This window comes from Impatiens glandulifera, chromosome 4 (assembly GCF_907164915.1).
Source record: "Impatiens glandulifera chromosome 4, dImpGla2.1, whole genome shotgun sequence".
Classification (NCBI taxonomy): Eukaryota; Viridiplantae; Streptophyta; class Magnoliopsida; order Ericales; family Balsaminaceae; genus Impatiens; species Impatiens glandulifera.
Genome location: NC_061865.1, coordinates 7,771,093 through 7,788,910, shown reverse-complemented (window position 1 = coordinate 7,788,910; position 17,818 = coordinate 7,771,093).

Sequence of the window (17,818 nt, the reverse complement as noted above, 5' to 3'; positions counted from 1 at the left end):
AATGATGAGATGGCATAAAGAAGGAAGAGTTGATAGTGATACGTTGAGACACCCCGCTGATTCCTTAACTTGGAAGACGTTTGATGAAAATTATACAGATTTTGCTTCAGAATCTCGAAACGTAAGACTGGGTTTATCAAGCAATGGGTTTCAGCCATTTGCAAATGGGAAAAAATCATACAGTGTTTGGCCGGTTATTCTCGTTCCTTATAATGTGTCACCCACGACTTGCATGGATTCTAGCAATTTCATTTTATCTATGTTAATTCCGGGTCCAAAGAGTCCGGGAGATGCAATTGACATATTTCTCCAGCCATTGATCGAAGAGTTGCATGAACTGTGGCAAACAGGTGTGAAAACATTTGATGCACACACCTCGCAATACTTTAACATGCGAGCGGCGTTGTTGTGGACCATTAACGACTTTCCCGCATACGCGAATTTATCAGGCTGGAGTACGAAAGGTAAATTCGCTTGTCCTTGTTATAACAACGACACGGTATCTCTTCGATTGGTTCATGGTTCCAAACAATGTTACTTGGGTCATAGACGTTTCCTTCCACCGAAGCACAAATACAGAAGGGATAAAGAGTCGTTTGATGGTCGAACTGATTATAGAGATCCCCCTAGATTGTTAACGGGGCAAGAAAGTTACGAGCAAGCACGAGACCTAGAAGACATAATTCTTAGTGCGGATCTGAGCAAGAGAAACAAGATATATCATGAAACGCGGGGAGACAATTGGAACAAACTTAGCATTTTCTTCCGTCTGCTTTATTGGAAATCACTATTATTGAGACATAATTTGGATGTGATGCATATTGAGAAAAATATCTGTGATAGCGTGTTGGGAACAATAATGAATGTGAAAGAGAAAACTAAGCATGGTCCTAAAGACCGTAAAGACTTAGAACTCTTAGACATAAAATCATGGTTACATCCTATAAATGATGAAGGAGTTGTTCATTATCCAGAAGCGCCTTTCACTTTGACATCCGAAAATAAAAAACGTCTTTGTAACTTCTTGAAAGATCTCAAGTTGCCCGATGGCTTTTGCACAAATATTGGCGGTTGTGTAAATTTAGAAGAGAAAAAGATTTCGGGATTAAAGAGTCATGATTGTCCCATTTTATTGGAATATCTTATTCCTTTAGTAACTCGTGGATTACTTCCAGATAATGTGTATGATGCGTTAGTAAATTTGTCTCGTTTCTTTCGGTTGTTGTGCTTCAAAGAGTTGATTCAAGAGGACCTCGAACAATTGTACATGGATATTACATTGACACTTTGCAAATTTGAAATGATTTTTCCGCCGTCAATCTTCGACATCATGATGCATCTCCCGGTTCACTTGTCATTTGAGGCTTTGCTTGGAGGACCTGTTCAGTATCGATGGATGTATCCGTTTGAACATTACATGGGTACAATGAAAAGATATTTGAGGAATAATAACCACCCCGAAGCCTCTATAAGCGAGAGCTATCTTGTTAATGAGAGTATTAGTTTATGTGCCAGGTATATGGAGGAACAAGAGCAAGAAAATGCACAACCTGAAATCTCGGGCATTTCAATATTTGCATCGTTGGAAGACCTATCTAACGGAAAAGTATACAACTTGAATTATATCGATCGAGTGACAGCTCATTCTTACATTTTGAAAAATTGTCCCGAAGCAGAACCTTTTTACATGTAAGATTCGATGTTGCTATTACTAATTAGCATTAAAAAGTATGCTATTTAATATTCGATCTATTTGCAGAGATTATAACAACGAGTCCAGTGGAGAAACGTTTGCCGCATATTTCAAGCATCGAGTGAGTAAATTATAAACCATATATCCTAACTCTTTTTATTCATTTTAACAACTTCATTTCGGATACATATATAGGTCGCCCATTTAGCAGAAATTAACGACATATCAAGAGACCTCAAGATCTTAGGAGAAGGTCCAAGTATGTACTCGTCTATGTATGTTTGGTGTAAAGTAAACAGATTCAAATTCTGTACAGAAAAACACGACGAAGGTTTGACCACTCAAAATAGTGGGGTGGTTGTTGAGGGGCACAACGGATCTGAAACTATGTCATACTACGGAGTTTTGACGGATATAATCGAAGTACAATTCTATTCTCACAAACGAGTTGTTTTATTCAAGTGTAAGTGGTTTGATACACACTCGGGGAAACTAGGAGTGAAAGTGGATAAATATGGCTTCGTAAGTGTAAATGTAAACCGAATTTTGAAAACTCAAAGTCAAGACCGTATATATTGGCGAGTCAAGCAAAACAAGTATTCTATGCCCCTAATATGTCAGCCCGACCCGGTTGGAAGATTGTGACAAAAATAAAACCGCGGTTTACAAACATATAGTTCAGATTAATTAATTAGGTAGATTTATGTTTTTAACTTTATATTCATTCTTATTACTACTTTATTTCAATTGTTCACTCAATTTTATTAATGGTGTGAATTAAGAATGTCTGAAGGTCCTAAAACAACTTGGAAGAGTATGAGGAAGACACCCAAGAAATTGGATAAAAGCTACCAAAACCTACTTGCCCAATCCGAGTCCTTAAAGCTCCGAGGATCGTCTTCTAAAGACCAACCACCGATTGTTGTGGTCCCGATAGCTACTGCGCCTCCTCCAACAGACGAGGATGTTGAGGCTAGTGAGCTCCAAGAGTTTATAGAGAGCACATTCGCTGATATGGTGGATAACGATGAGGCTAAAGACGAGGGTCTCGAGGAGCCTATCGAGGAGCAGGATGGCGAGGAGGAGCACGGGACCACTCCCGACCCATCATCGACAGGTAACTCGTTTACAAATTAGTTAGTGTTTCAATTGATTGACATATCTAATTATGATTTTGATAATTTTGAAGAATCTTCTGCCCGCAAGAGACGGGGGAAGAACAAGAATATTGCGCTGTCTAAGAGGGTAGCAGGCACAAGGATTCCTCTTACGTTTAGAGAGAAGGATGGTAGGCCAGACGGTACAGACGTGGGAAGAACACGGTGGTCTAGACATGTGGGGTCGATTATTCGGGACCCCACAGCCGTCTCACACCGTCTTCTAAAGTGGAAGGCTTTGTGTGCAGACCAATTGGATTCACTGTGGACTGCTATCAAGGTAATACTTATTACTTGATTATACATTACGTCATTAAATAATTATTTTTAACATTTGGATGTTATTTTTTTCAGGATCCGTTCGAAGCTACTAATGGTGATATTGAGTCTTTTCGAAAGACCGGATTGGGACACGCCAATCAGATATGGGATAGATGGCGGTCGGATTTGAACAAGACATATATTCGCGTCCACAAAGGAGACGAGGCAGCGGTACTGGCTAATCCTCCACCAGACTACGATCGAGATGATTGGGAGTTTGTGTGTCGCAACCATTTCTTCACAGAAACATTTAAGGTACGGTTTCATAATTCAAATAAAAGTTGATACTAATTAATCTAACTTCATTTTTTATTTCAAATACAAAGAAACAGTTCTACAAATATGAAGAACAGGAAGAAGCTGAAATTCCCGCATCGAACGGGAAGTAAATCGTTTGCACAGATTGAAGACGAGTTGGTAAGTAAATTATTTGTAATAACTTAATCTAAAGATTGTTATTAATTATATAAATCATTTATTTCAACAGGCGATTGAAATGGGATGGGCACCGTCTGTAATTGAAGTATTCAAGAGGACCCGTACCCCAAAACTGACAAAAGAAAACTCAACACCCGTCCCGGACGAACACGTGCAAGAGAAAATTGTAAGTGAATTGAATATGCCTAGTTTTTTATTATAGAAATGATATTTTATTTGAATTGTGCAGGTTGAGATGGAGGAGGTTGTTAATAACGAACCGGGAATATCGGATTTCGAATTGACGGAGAGGGTGTTCGGACAACAAAAACACGGGGTCGTGTTCGGAATGGGATTAGGCGTCCGGCCCACACACTTTCGTGAGGATCGTCGAAGTGGAAACAGTTCACAGCGAAACAATGAGCGATTGTTAGAAGAGAATCAAATAATGAAGCTCCAGCTGGAGGAACTGGAGAAGAGGGATGAAGAAAGAAGGCGCAGAGTGGAAGAAATGGAAGCGGAAAAGGAAGAAATTGTGACAGGAATAGAGAGGGAGAAGTTAGTGATGAACGCAAGAATGGAGAGAATCGAATTGTATATGAGACAACAACCACCTCCTCCCCCCACAAGCTAAGGTTGTTTCGATTCAAAACATGTTTTCATTAATAGTTGTATCAATTTGAATTTATAACAGATTGTTCGGATTATTCGTTTGGTTTCGAATTTTGTAATGATAATGATCAATTAATGTGATCGTTTAATGTATGTGGCATTTCTTTTATCATTGATATATTAGTTTGGCTGAACAGGTTTTGGTTGCGAGCAAAATAATCCGCACATTTATAAAAATTTACGGGAAAAAATCGAAAGTAATATTGAAATCTCTCGGTTTTTCTTCAAATGGAAAAACCGAGAGATATAAGAAAACTCTCGGTTTTTACCCAAAGAGAAAACCGAGAGTTATATGACAAACCCTCGGTTTTTACCCAAAGACAAAAACCGAGAGTTATTAGAAAACTCTCGATTTTTCCACAAAGAGGAAAACCGAAAGTTTTATAATAACTCTCGATTTTCTTAAAACGGAGAAAACCGAGCGTTTTCAGATAACCCTCGTTTTCTCCATTAGAAGAAAACTGAGAGTTTTCTAATAACTCTCGGTTTTTTTTAAATGGAGAAAAGCGAGAATTATATGAAAACTCTCGGTTTTCTTCTAATGGAGAAAACCGAGAGTAATATTTAAAACTCTCGGTTTTCTCCGTTTGAAGAAAACCGAGAGTTATTTGTAAAACCCTCGGTTTTTCCACAAAGAGAAAAACCGAAAGTTTTTCAATTACCTTTCGGTTTTACTCTAGGGTTTCTAAACCGAAAACTCTACGATATCTCTCGATAAATGCCCAATTATTTTTAACGAGAGAGTCAATACCGAGGAATGGCGAGAGTTACCAAAACCTTCGGTAAAGTGTCTATACCGAAAGTTATAGGGTCAAAACCGAGAGTTTTTACTCTCGGTTTTGACCTCTTTTTCACCAGTGATCGGAACCAAATAGTCTTTAGGTATTGTTGATTAAATGTAAATTTATTCATGATTGGTATAAACAGTTACCAAAAAGTCTAATCGTTTTGTGGGCGAGTTAAATATATATTATTTATGAAAGAGTTATCGCTAAAAATCCAGATTCACTGTGCGGGACAAAGCCTCGATTAGATTCTGGGATGATGTGTGCAGGATTAAGTGTCTCGTTGTGACGTTTTTTTAGCTTAACTCCATTGTTATTTGTAGGAATGCCAATATTAAGGATATGTTTGATCCTCGCTAGTCGCATCAGATATAGAAGGAAATTGAACACCATGAAAAACTCTATTCTCATGCTAGGGAAATAAGAATATTGATAATGAAAGAAAGGAAGATGTACAATAGTCATTTAGTTAAAATTTAATAATATGATATAGATTACAAAATTTAAATTATGATATCATAATACAAAACTCGTAATACTTGAATCAACCGACTTTATACATGTCTTACATATAATTGACGTCTTATTCCATTATTGAGAATGAATATATAATTTGATTTAAAAATGAAATGAGTTTATTAGTAAAATTAGTTATAATCCAAATCTATAAAACATAACCCTAGTTTGACCTTTAGACAATCAATGATTTTAAATTAGTTAACAAGAGGTTTAAATTTCAATCGAAGAATAAAAAAAATTCATACTTATAGTCAGGTTCTTTGTTTTGCACTACTTATAAAACCTAACTCTTTCAAATAAAAATAAATCTACAATAAACAATTTTTGTATAAAAATATATTTAAAACTTTATTATATCTAAATGGAGTATCATACTCTAACTCTAATTATTCTATGTTATTGGATTTATAAGAATTTTGGGTTTGTTTTAGAAACTGATGATTAAATTACCTTAAAATCAAAATAGCCTTAAGAAATATATCTAATTAAATTACTATTTTTTTAGTTTTTTTTTTAATATAAGAATCTATTTAAAACGTTTTTGAATTAGAATCAATTTCGTGACATTTGATTTATTCGAAATCACTTTTGTTATATTATTTAGTGAGTTAATTTAGGGATGCAAATGAGCCAAGTCGAGCTCAAGCGATATAGTATTAATTAGTTCGGCTCGAACTCAAGCTCGAACGAGTTTATAAATTTGAGTTCAAGCTCGACTCGACTCATTTATGTAATAATATAATATATTCTAACGACGACGAATTAGGGAATTAGGGGGTTTTACTTATGAATTTTTGAGGCAATATGATATAATAATGTGGAAATGACATATGAACTTTGAAGAGGGCCGGAGAGAGTGAATAAAAAATATTTGTTTTAAATTTTAAGTTTAATATTAAAATAAATAATATATATTATTTAGTATTAGGCTCACAAAAGCTCGATAGGTCATCGAACAAATATTATTTGAGCTCGAGCTCGGCTCGAATATTAAAGGAGTCGGCTCGAGCTTGTTCAAAGTCAAGCTCCAGTGAAGTTTTGACCGAGCAGTTCGTGAGCGGCTCACGAACAGAGTTTGACTCAAATGCATCCATGAGTTAATTACCATTTTTTAAGTGTAATAAATAATAGGTGAATCATTAAAGATTAATTTACATTATTTTGGTTGGATTGTAAAGATTGAATTATGTTATATTGTTCCTATAATTGATTGATAATATTTTTATTCTAGTTTTTGGGATTAGGTTTAAGATCATAACTCAAAATTACTATTTTATTCTTCTTTTGATCTATTTATTCTTTCTTGATGTGATTCATTTTTATAAAAAAAAAAATACTATTATATATATGAAAAAAATATTTGTTGATGTACGTAATCCATTTTTATAAAAAAAAATATATATATAACTATTTCAAAGAAACCTTAATTTTTCTAAAGTTAAACATGATAACATCATCAATACATATTTTGTGCATATATCTAAGACTATGTGCTGAAGAATTGTACTAGAAAACATGTTAGGAGAATTCAACACACCTCAAATTCTAAATTAATCTCTTGGATAACCTAGACAATTTTGCTATACATTTTGTAAAATATTAAAGATATATTTTTGCAACAAAGGCCTTGTTCGGATTAGGGTTTTTTAAAAAATCTAGAGAGGGAAAAATGTAATGATGGGTTATGATTTTGAGGAGGTGATGATTATTTTTGGTAAAAAGACTTAAAGGGTATTGATATAAATGAATAAAATAAAAAATAATAATTTAAAATAGAGGGTATTTTAGTATTTTGGTTAATGAAATGAGTGATGTGATTGTTGAGAAGTGATTGATTGGAAAATTGATTTGGAATGGGTTTTTTAAAAAACCCAAAGAGAACAAGGCCAAAGAAACAAATTAGTTCATAGAATTTACACATTTCTCGAAGATTGCTTTGTTATTATTATTAAAAAAAAGGTAGAAATCGAGTTTAGGATCTTCTCATTGGATGGAATGACATGGAGTGCTTGTTAGAGGTAACTCGTGTTCTTATTACAAGTTGGTTGGTGAAATTGTAGATTTATTAAAAGAAATAGGAGCTGATCTAGACATTTGTATAATGATGTTGAAGGGAAATAATATGTGGTTTACTATGGGTTAGTAAGATTTTTTAAAGTATAACTTATATCTAAATTGAGAATTTCGAATTAAAATGAAATTAACTTGGATCGATTAATGATTTATGTCTTGATAGGTTTCTTTTTGAATGGTTCGGATTGGGGATTTTAAAACATCTAGAGGGCGAAAAAAATGATTTGTGATGATTTTGAGAAGGTAATGATTATTTTTGATAAAAAAAAACTTAAAAAGTATTGATATATAAATAAAATAAAAAATAATAATTTAAAATAAAGAATATTTTAGTATTTTGGTTAATAACATGAATGATGTGATTGTTGAGATGATTAATTGGAAAATTGATTTTTGATGATATTTTTAAAATTCAAAGAAAACAAAACCTTAGTTGATCTCTTTTCTCTATACATTGATATTAAAATGACTAAGATTAAATATACAAAATTATTAAAAAAGATTACAAGTATGTTTTTGCATTTTTATTTTATTTAATTAAGATTGTGTAAACTTTCATTTTGTATAAATAAATAAAATTATTTAGAGCACGTGATGGCCCGGGAATGGATTAATAAATATAAAAATGGAAAGACAATGAAATGGTAAAAATAAGGATACCCACGTAATTTATACAGGGTCTTGTTTGAAAGGTCCATTGGAATCTTCTTTTTCTTTAAAAAAATAATATATTAGTTCAGATTTAAATTAAACAGTGTTAAAATAGCAACACAAGGGTTAATTATTTCCTTAACTCAGTTATAAAGTCATTTTTAAAAGTTTATTTGTTGAAAGTAAATAATATATTTGTTGAAAGTTTATTTGTTGATAATAACTTATTAAAACTTGTGTAACCATTTTAAAATAGTTTATAAAAATTATGGATTAATAAATCGATTTTGGTCTTTATCACTACGTACAAAGAATATTTTCAAACAATATTAAACAATCCGTAGTGTTTGACTAGTAAAATTGGACCAAATAAACGTACGTCTTTGGAAGGTCCAATTGAATTTTGTTTTATTAATATTCATCTTTAATTATTTTCTAAAAGATTGTCATTATGTTAGGTAATAAGAATGATCCAAACGTGTAAATTCAATCCGTATTATTCAACTCATATTCAATTCAAATTAAATTTATTCAATCCATAACTCAACCCATATTATTACTAATATAAGTTGTGTATGGGTTGGGTAGGGTAACCCAATTTATTTTTTCTATTAAACATGTATTTGACTCATTTAACACATTTTTATCCGTTTAACACGTTTTTGACATATTTAACACGTTTTTCATGTTATTAGCACGTTTTGACACGTTTAACATATTTTAAACACATTTAACATGTTTCTCACGTTTTTGACACGTTTAATACGTTTTTCACACGTTTAACACGTTTTTCACGTTTTTAGCACGTTTAACACATTTTTGACACGTTTAACACGTTTTTAATGTTTTGGGTATGCTTAACACGTTTAACATATTTTTGATATATTTGACACGTTTTTCACGATTAAGACACATTTAACTCATTTTGACATGTTTTCACATTTTTGACATATTTTTCACGTTTTGACACGTTAACATGTTTTTCACGTTTTGACACGTTTTTAACATGTTTTTCACGTTTAATACGTTTTTGACATGTTTAAAACGTTTTCCATGTTTTTTACGTTTTTGGCACGTTTTGACATGTTTAACATGTTTCTCATATTTTTGATACATTTAATACGTTTTTTCACACGTTTAACGTGACAAAACGTGAAAACGTGTTAAATATGCCAAACACATAAAAAAACGTGTAAACATGGCAAAAACGTGTTAAAACTTGTCAAAATGTGTTAACGTTCAAAAAACATGTTAAACATGTCAAAAATATGTTAAATGTGCAAAACGTGTTAAACGTATTAAAATGTCAAAAACGTGTTAAATGTGTCAAAACGTGTTAAACATACCAAAACGTGTTAAATGTGCTAAAAATGTGTTAAATGAGTCAAAAACGTGTTAAACGTTTTCAACATGTCAAAACGTGTTAAATATGTCAAAAACGTGTTAAATATGTCAAAAATATGTTAAATAAGTCAAAAACGTGAAAAACATGCATGTTAAATGTGTGGAAAATATGTTAAACGTGTGAAAATGTGTTAAATGTGTAAAAACATGTTAAACGTATCAAAAACATGTTAACGTGTTAAAATGTCAAAAACATATTAAACATGTCAAAATCGTGTTAGACTTGTCAAAAACGTGATAAACGTGCCAAAAACGTGAAAAAATGTTCAATTTATCAAAAACGTATTAAACGTGTCAAAAACGTGTTAAATATGAGAAAACGTGTTACACGTGTGAAAAACGTGTTATTTGTGTGAAACACGCGTTAATAGTGTGAAAACGCGTTAAACGTGTTAAACATGTCAAAAAAAAGTGTTAAACGTGCTAAAAATATGAAAACGTGTTAAACGTGTGAAAAATGTGTTGTAAGTTTCAAAATGTGTTAAAAATATTATAAATGTGTTAAATGTGTAAAAAACGTGTTAAACATGTCAAAAACGTGTTCGACTTGAAGTTAGAGATGATTAATTTATATTAGATTAATAATAGAAAATTAAATTAAATTTATATAATTTGGGTAATTTGGGTAACTCTAACCTAACTTAAATTATTCTCCATCCATACTCAACCCAACCCAACCCAACCCAACCCAACCCAAATTAATATTTTAGGTTTGGGTTAAGGTAAACCCAAATTATGCTCATGCTAGAAATCACCAAATTAATGAACTAATAAATTTGTATTATTTATTAATATTATGAAATTTAATCCTTAAAATTCAAGTGGGTAATGGATTTTCTATTTGATGATGCATGCATGGATCATGGAAGGACTTATTTAATGTTAGCAACCTAATAACATAATATATATATATATATATATATACTTTATTCACACTAAATAGTACCTAAATTTAATTCAAATATTCAATATTAATTTAACGATGCATAAGTCCAACACCATCCTAAAAAAATTAAAATATATATTTTCTTTCAATTTTAAATCATTCAGCTAAATTATTAAATTTATAAAAATAATAGTTAACCAATTAGGTTAAATTAATTTTATAAATTTAAATATTAAAATATTATATATAAAATGGTGAAGAAGAGGCTTGGTTATACTGGATTTGACTTTGTGTATAATGTCATTTTATTGAAGTGGTGTAATAGATATTTATATTTCTCAGGAGCCTATCTCCTTGGAGTTACACTATAATCTGATTTAAGTATAATTTGTTTTACTAGTTTACAAAATCAAATAATCAAACAATAAAATGCAATACTTGAAGTGACGTTTAAGTAATGTGGATGTTTTTTCATGTACAATGCATATTTTTGATTGGCGATAATTCTTCGATCAGTTTTTGGGATAACGTGTGTTGCAGTGTTAAAAGCTTTTCCTTATCCTTTCTGGAATAAAATAGGAATATTTTTAAGTTTGAATTATGGCCAAAGTTTGGATTTGTGACAAATGAGACTAATAAATTATAAATATTTTATTAGTGGTTTGCGAAAAATTAGTTGTAATCTATTTTATTTTGGACCCATAACATTATGGAGTTTGGTACGTTACATTACCCATGACTCCAAAACAAATGGACCATCACATTTTTTAAGTTTCATTTTGTATATAATTAAGTTTCTTTTATAGATTTATTAATAATTATTTTAAAAAGTTTTATTAATGGTTATTTTGATTTAGATATGTTATTATATAATTTTGATTTTATAATCACACTAGTATTTTATAAATTTAAATGGGTTCAAACTTTTATTTAAATGGATTCGTCCTTTTAAAAAAAGTAAGAAATCAAATAATATAAAATCCTAAGGCCTTGTTTGTTTCAGGTTATTTAAATAACAATTAATTGATTTAATAGATGAGAGAAGGAGCGATGTAATAATTGATTTTGTTGGATTATTTGAAAAATCTGAATAAGAACAAGGCCTGAGTAGACTTGTAAAAAAATATTTGTGTTGAATCTAGTCTTTGAAAGTTCCAACGGAATTCTGTTTGACTAATTCTGATGTCTTTCTTAATTGATAGATCTTTTAATTATTTTCTAAAGAATGTGATCATCAATATTGAATGCATGACAATATGTACATTTTTATTATTATTATAAAGTATGAAATTTCCTTAATAGTTAATCAGGAGTGTGTAATATGGATTATCGAATTAAGACTCGTTCAATTTCTTAATTCACAATAACTGCTTCATAAGCCATTTCAAATAATTACTTTTTAAATTGTTATATGTCGAGATTATCTAGCTATAAATTATTAGTTTATTTTATCAAATAGACAATATATAATATAATAAATAATAAAATTAGTCCTATATGGGAATTGGGTTAATCTAGTATGTACTTACCATTCATTCAAGTGATTATCTTGTTTACCATAATTTAATAAAATTACAATAAAAGTGAATTTTTATATTTTAATAGGCTACCCACACAAGTAGCTCAATGATAAAAGTCTGTTAATTTTATTTAAAAAAAAATACAAGTACAACTACTGAGTGTTGAAACGGAAGTCATGACTGTATAATTTGTTATTCTAGTTTTCCATAATTAAAAAAATATAAAGGAATAATGAGAAATATAATATTACTCAACTCCATGTTAATGTGAATTTTTAGTTTTCTTTTGAAATTTTATTTGTTTTCATTTATTATTGAATTAACTTATTATGTTTTTTTTTAATCATACTTCACCAGAGATTTTAGGTACTTTTAAAAAATGAAAATTAAAAACTAAAAAGACAAACAAAAAGAAGGATCAAAACAAAATAAATTTTAAAAAATGAAAATTAAAAACTAAAAAGACAAACAAAAAGAAGGATCAAAACAAAATAAATTTTAAAAAATGAAAATTAAAAACTAAAAAGACAAACAAAAAGAAGGATCAAAACACAATAAATTTTAAAGTTAGCTAGTGCATAATTAAAAATAATTAAAGGAGAGTAAAGTATGGGTTTACTCATAGTGGTAAAGAGGTAGTTAGTTTTGTGAGCCTTTAATATGGGGCATAATAATTTATTTGGATGTGATTATGTTTTTTTTAGTGATCTTTTATATAAATTTAAGTAATATTCGAATAATTAATTACGAGATTTGTCCACATTAGATTTGATTTTAATAATTTGATAGGTCAATAAAGCGAGTTGTATTTATTTTCTCAACAATCACCATAAATAGATGAACATATAATACAATACTTGTATTGATCCTTGTGAAAAACACACAATAAAATTTTTATTCATAATGCTAAATCACATTATGTCTTTTAGTGGTACAAATAACAATAAACAAAATGATTAAACATACTTAATTGACTGAATTAAAAAAAGGTACATAATAAGGGCACACCAATTATAAACTTCACAATACTATTCTTAATAATCTTCAGGATTATAATATTGAACTGTACGTTCATTTATGGATTGTAATGGTCTGGCATTGCTCCCGGATTCATCATGAATTGCCTTCCGCAACACTTTTAGTTGTTCTCTAGATACTGTCATTACCTTATTGACCACGGTCCAAATAACAGTTTCATTGCATGGAGGAGTAGTTAAAGAACCGTGATAACGGTAATATTTATGATTTCCAATCTCAATCATTCTCGGATCTACAATCCCCACCATTTTCTCCATTTCTAGTTTGTCTTTAAGGTCTATCAAATCTTCCTTCAACTAAAAGCAAAATATCAACATCAATCTTGAACTATTTTTTTCTCAATTTTCCAATAGTAAAGATAATACACAATCGACCGAGAATGAGTAGGTACGTACCTGGCTTAAGAAATAATCGGCATGTCCAAGTTTGTAAATGATACTTATAACGGCAATTTTTCCGCTCTTGCTCTTATGAACCAAGTGAGCCTCGAGATCAAATCTACATTTTGTTTATGGAATTATATTAGTCCAAACATTATTATTCTAATATTTCACCACTACTCAAGCGACGTACACTTTCAAACATTGGAAATAGTATTACCTTTGACCGTTAATGGTATGCTCGGAAGGTGAATGCCAATGACATTGGTCGAGTTCATATTCAGTTTCATTTATTTCAATAGATCCCGCGTCGCCTTTCCAACTCAACTACAATATATGTTTATACATATCAATAAAAATGATAATAACCATCAAGACCTATTTAATTTAATCGATATGGAATTATTATTCACATTAATTAAACTATATTTTTACCTGCATGTCATGGCCTTTATTAATGAGGGTGGCAATGGATGGCTTGTATTTCCTTTTAACAATCCCTAAATGGGAAACCATTTCAACTCTTTCATTCGAAAGATCAATTGGAGACTGCATCCTTCCATTCTTACACATACTTCATTCTTCTCGTATTTCTCCCCATCGTTCTGGTCCCCTTTCGCTATCATACTCGTAGATGAACTCTCCCGCATACTCTGCATACATTTATTATCATTGATGTATGATGCCATCTTTGTGTTAACTATAAATTATAATTTTTACCTAATTGTTTAGACAATGTTAATGAAGTAAAAAATAATGCTTACCATGTTTCTCAGATGCTGTTGTATAATTGGAAGAAGCTAAGAACAAAATGAAGAAAAGTATAAGAAGAGTACTAATGCTTCTAATTTTCTCCATCTCTTGAAGACTCTCTCTTTTGAATAGAAGATTGTTACAATTAATTATAAGTGATTGAATTAGAATTGAGGGTTGTGTGGTTTTAGGGTTGAGAAGATGAAGAGCTTATATAGGAAGAGGCCAGCCATGATCTTCCTTAATGTGAACAACAATAATACTAATGTTCCATGCATGCATCATACTTTGAAAATTATAAACACTATTTATTTATGTTAATTAACCTTAATTTTTCTAAATATGATAGCATCATCAAATACATATATTTTATAGATATATTCAAGACTACACCATGTGTTGAAGTATAGTACTTGAATACATGCTTGAAGAATTCAACCCACCTCAAATTCTAAATCTCATTGATAAGATAACCTAGACAATTATGAAGTCCTATGTATATTTTTTAAGGAACCTTCCAATTAGTATTAGAGAGCAAAAATAATTACATTGTAGACATTTCACGAATGATGTTTTTTTTTATTATTATTAAAAATGTTGATGTTTTTTCAGTGAGAATGTATTATGACATAGTAGTTTTGCTAGTATTGAATTCATTTTTTATTATTAAAAGCAAACTAGTGATCTTACATTTGGTAAAATTTTGGACTCAGTTGAAAGATATAGATAGGTTCATCTAATTAATTAGTTGATTTGTGTGTTGTTAGCATATGTTTTTTTTTATATTAATGTTCTACATTGAAGTATAACAAAAATAAAATGAGCTAAAATAAAAGGGCATAAAACATAAAAAAAATAAAAACATGATACCCAAAAATTAAAATGATTGAGTTCATAAATTTTCAAGAAAACGATTAAGGAGTACTTTGTCGACTCCACCAAAACACATAAGGCTAACAACAAGTTGTCTGAATTCAAATTTTTCAAAAATTATCAAGTATTCAAACATTAAATTTTAATCAATTTCCACAAAATAATCTTGTTATTTTTTTTTTGCTAAATATGTTTCAACATTTTAGTTTTGTTTAGATTATGGAGACTTTAATTTGCTCTAAATAAAATTAAAAAAAAAAGATTTTATTTAGAGCAGGTGAGTGTGCGGGAATGGAATAAATGTAATAATTAAATAATAATAATAATAATACTAATAAAAATGGAAAAGCAAATTAAGAAGTGGTAAAAATACGATACCGTCAATGTCATTGCTGGGTATGCTTGTTTGATCATGTGTATTTGTTTAGATTTTATTTCATTATATTAATCAAATCATTTCAATCCACAATTAAAATATATAACATTTTCAATTAATATATCAAGTATGATCGTGTTTTGATTATTTGATTCAAATAATTTACTTTTTATTTGTTTATTTTTCTAATAAAAAAACACATTATTTTCAAACAATCCCTAAGAGTGTTTGTTCTATTATCTTTCATTTGTTCTTTTGTTTTGTGTGTTGAATTAAGTCAAGTCATTGAAAGTTCTATACTCATCTTTTTTTCTTTTTTTAAAAAGAAATATTAATTCACATTGAAATTAACATGGCCATTTTTGTCTTAGTTTTCTTTTTAATTTAATTTACTATTTAGTTTGATAATTCTAAAGAAAAAGTCAAAATCCACATTTACCCCATTTTTATTTATTGTTCTTTTTTTATTTTTTTCAAATTCCCTCTAAGTATTTCTAAATTCACCCTAACTCTAATTTATAAATCTGTCATTGGATGGAGTTAACTAATCAACAATATATTGATATGAGACATCGAATTACACTTCAACAACAAGGGGTGGAACTGAAACCACAAAATTTTCAAATAATATCAAACCATCCCTTTGAATCTTTGCTAGGTCCATTGGATTTTGGTTTACTTATTCTTAATGTCTTGAAGTCAAGTTAATTATTTGAACATCAAGTAACTCGTACTTCTTCTACCTCAAACTTGGCAGTCTTTCATACCAACAAGAGCTACAACTTGGACATTTTTTGGAAACCTCCCTAGAACTTGTCGAGAATCCTCAAAGGAACATCTAAGCTCTCTAGCTTCTTCTCCTCTCGAACAACCTTGCTCTAATACCACTTTTTGGGATACCAAGAAATGAAATATCCTTTAATACAAAAGAAATAACAACATCGAACATTACGAAAACGTAAAAAAATAACTAAATAACGCAAACACAAAATTTATAGTGGTTCAACCAAAACAGACCTACATCCAATTTCGAAGCACAAGAGACTCTCAATTTTATTATCAAGATTGTTATAGGAGTATTACAATGATTCTTTTATAATGAAAGTTCACACACAACTCACAAGGAAGTGATGCTCGCAAGAAAAATACTTGAATTTCTAAAGTGCCCGACTACACCTTTAAACAAGCCTCAATTAGGTCAATATCAATATCTTTTCTAAATCTCTTAAAAAGTTTCCAAAATATTCTTACCATATTTCCTAATTGTATTTTCATCACGAAAGATTTAATTTCCTTTTGTGATAATCTTATTTTCTTATATCAAGATTATACACCAAACTCTTTTGTTGAATACATTATTTCCTTGTACTAAGATTGTGTATTCACTTACATCCTCTCCTTATTGCACTTTATTGAATAATCATGTTTCAATCACATTGGTAATAAAAACATACATTATTGATTAATAAGGTGCGTATGATTGATTCATAAGGTCAGTTGTAAAATGGACTGTTGAATAATCAAATCCACTATAAAAACGAACAAGATTTTCGTCCCATTTCCTACTGTAATATCACTTATAAAATTATTTCAAAAATCATTGCCAAACGTTTTAAAGTAGTTATCTCAAAACTCATTGGTCTTGGACAATCAGCTTTCATCCCTAACAGGTCTATCTCCCATAATATCTTACTCATGCAGAGTCTTCTTAAGGATTACGGTAGGAAATCCATCTCACCGCGTGTGGCTTTTAAGGTGAAAATCCAAAAGGCTTTTGACTCCATCAATTGGAGTGTCATTCACGATTTCTTAACCGCCTCTGGTTTTCCTTGTATCTTTATTGACTGGATTATGTAGTGTGTCTCGACCCCCCCCCCCACTTCATTGTGAGCGTGAACGGTATCCATGATGGGCTTTTCAAAGGGGAAAACGGGGTTAGACAAGGGGATCCTCTCTCCTCCTACATTTTCGTCCTTATTATGGAGGTCTTTGAGTGCATTATTAAAATACTCCTAAAGTATCGACCTTTCACTCACCACCCTTATTGCAAGCAAGAATCTATCACCCATATATGTTTTGTAGACGATTTCTTCATCATGTTGCATGCTGACGCTGACTCTATTAGAACTATCAAGGAGGCTCTCACCATTTTTTCTAGTGTTACGGGTCTCAAAATTAATCAGGGAAAAACCCTTTCTTTTTATGGCGGCATCAAGGAGGAAACCAAAGTCAGCATATTCGGGATCATGGGAATTGAAGATGAATATCTCCCCATCCGATACCTGGGCATCCCGCTCTCC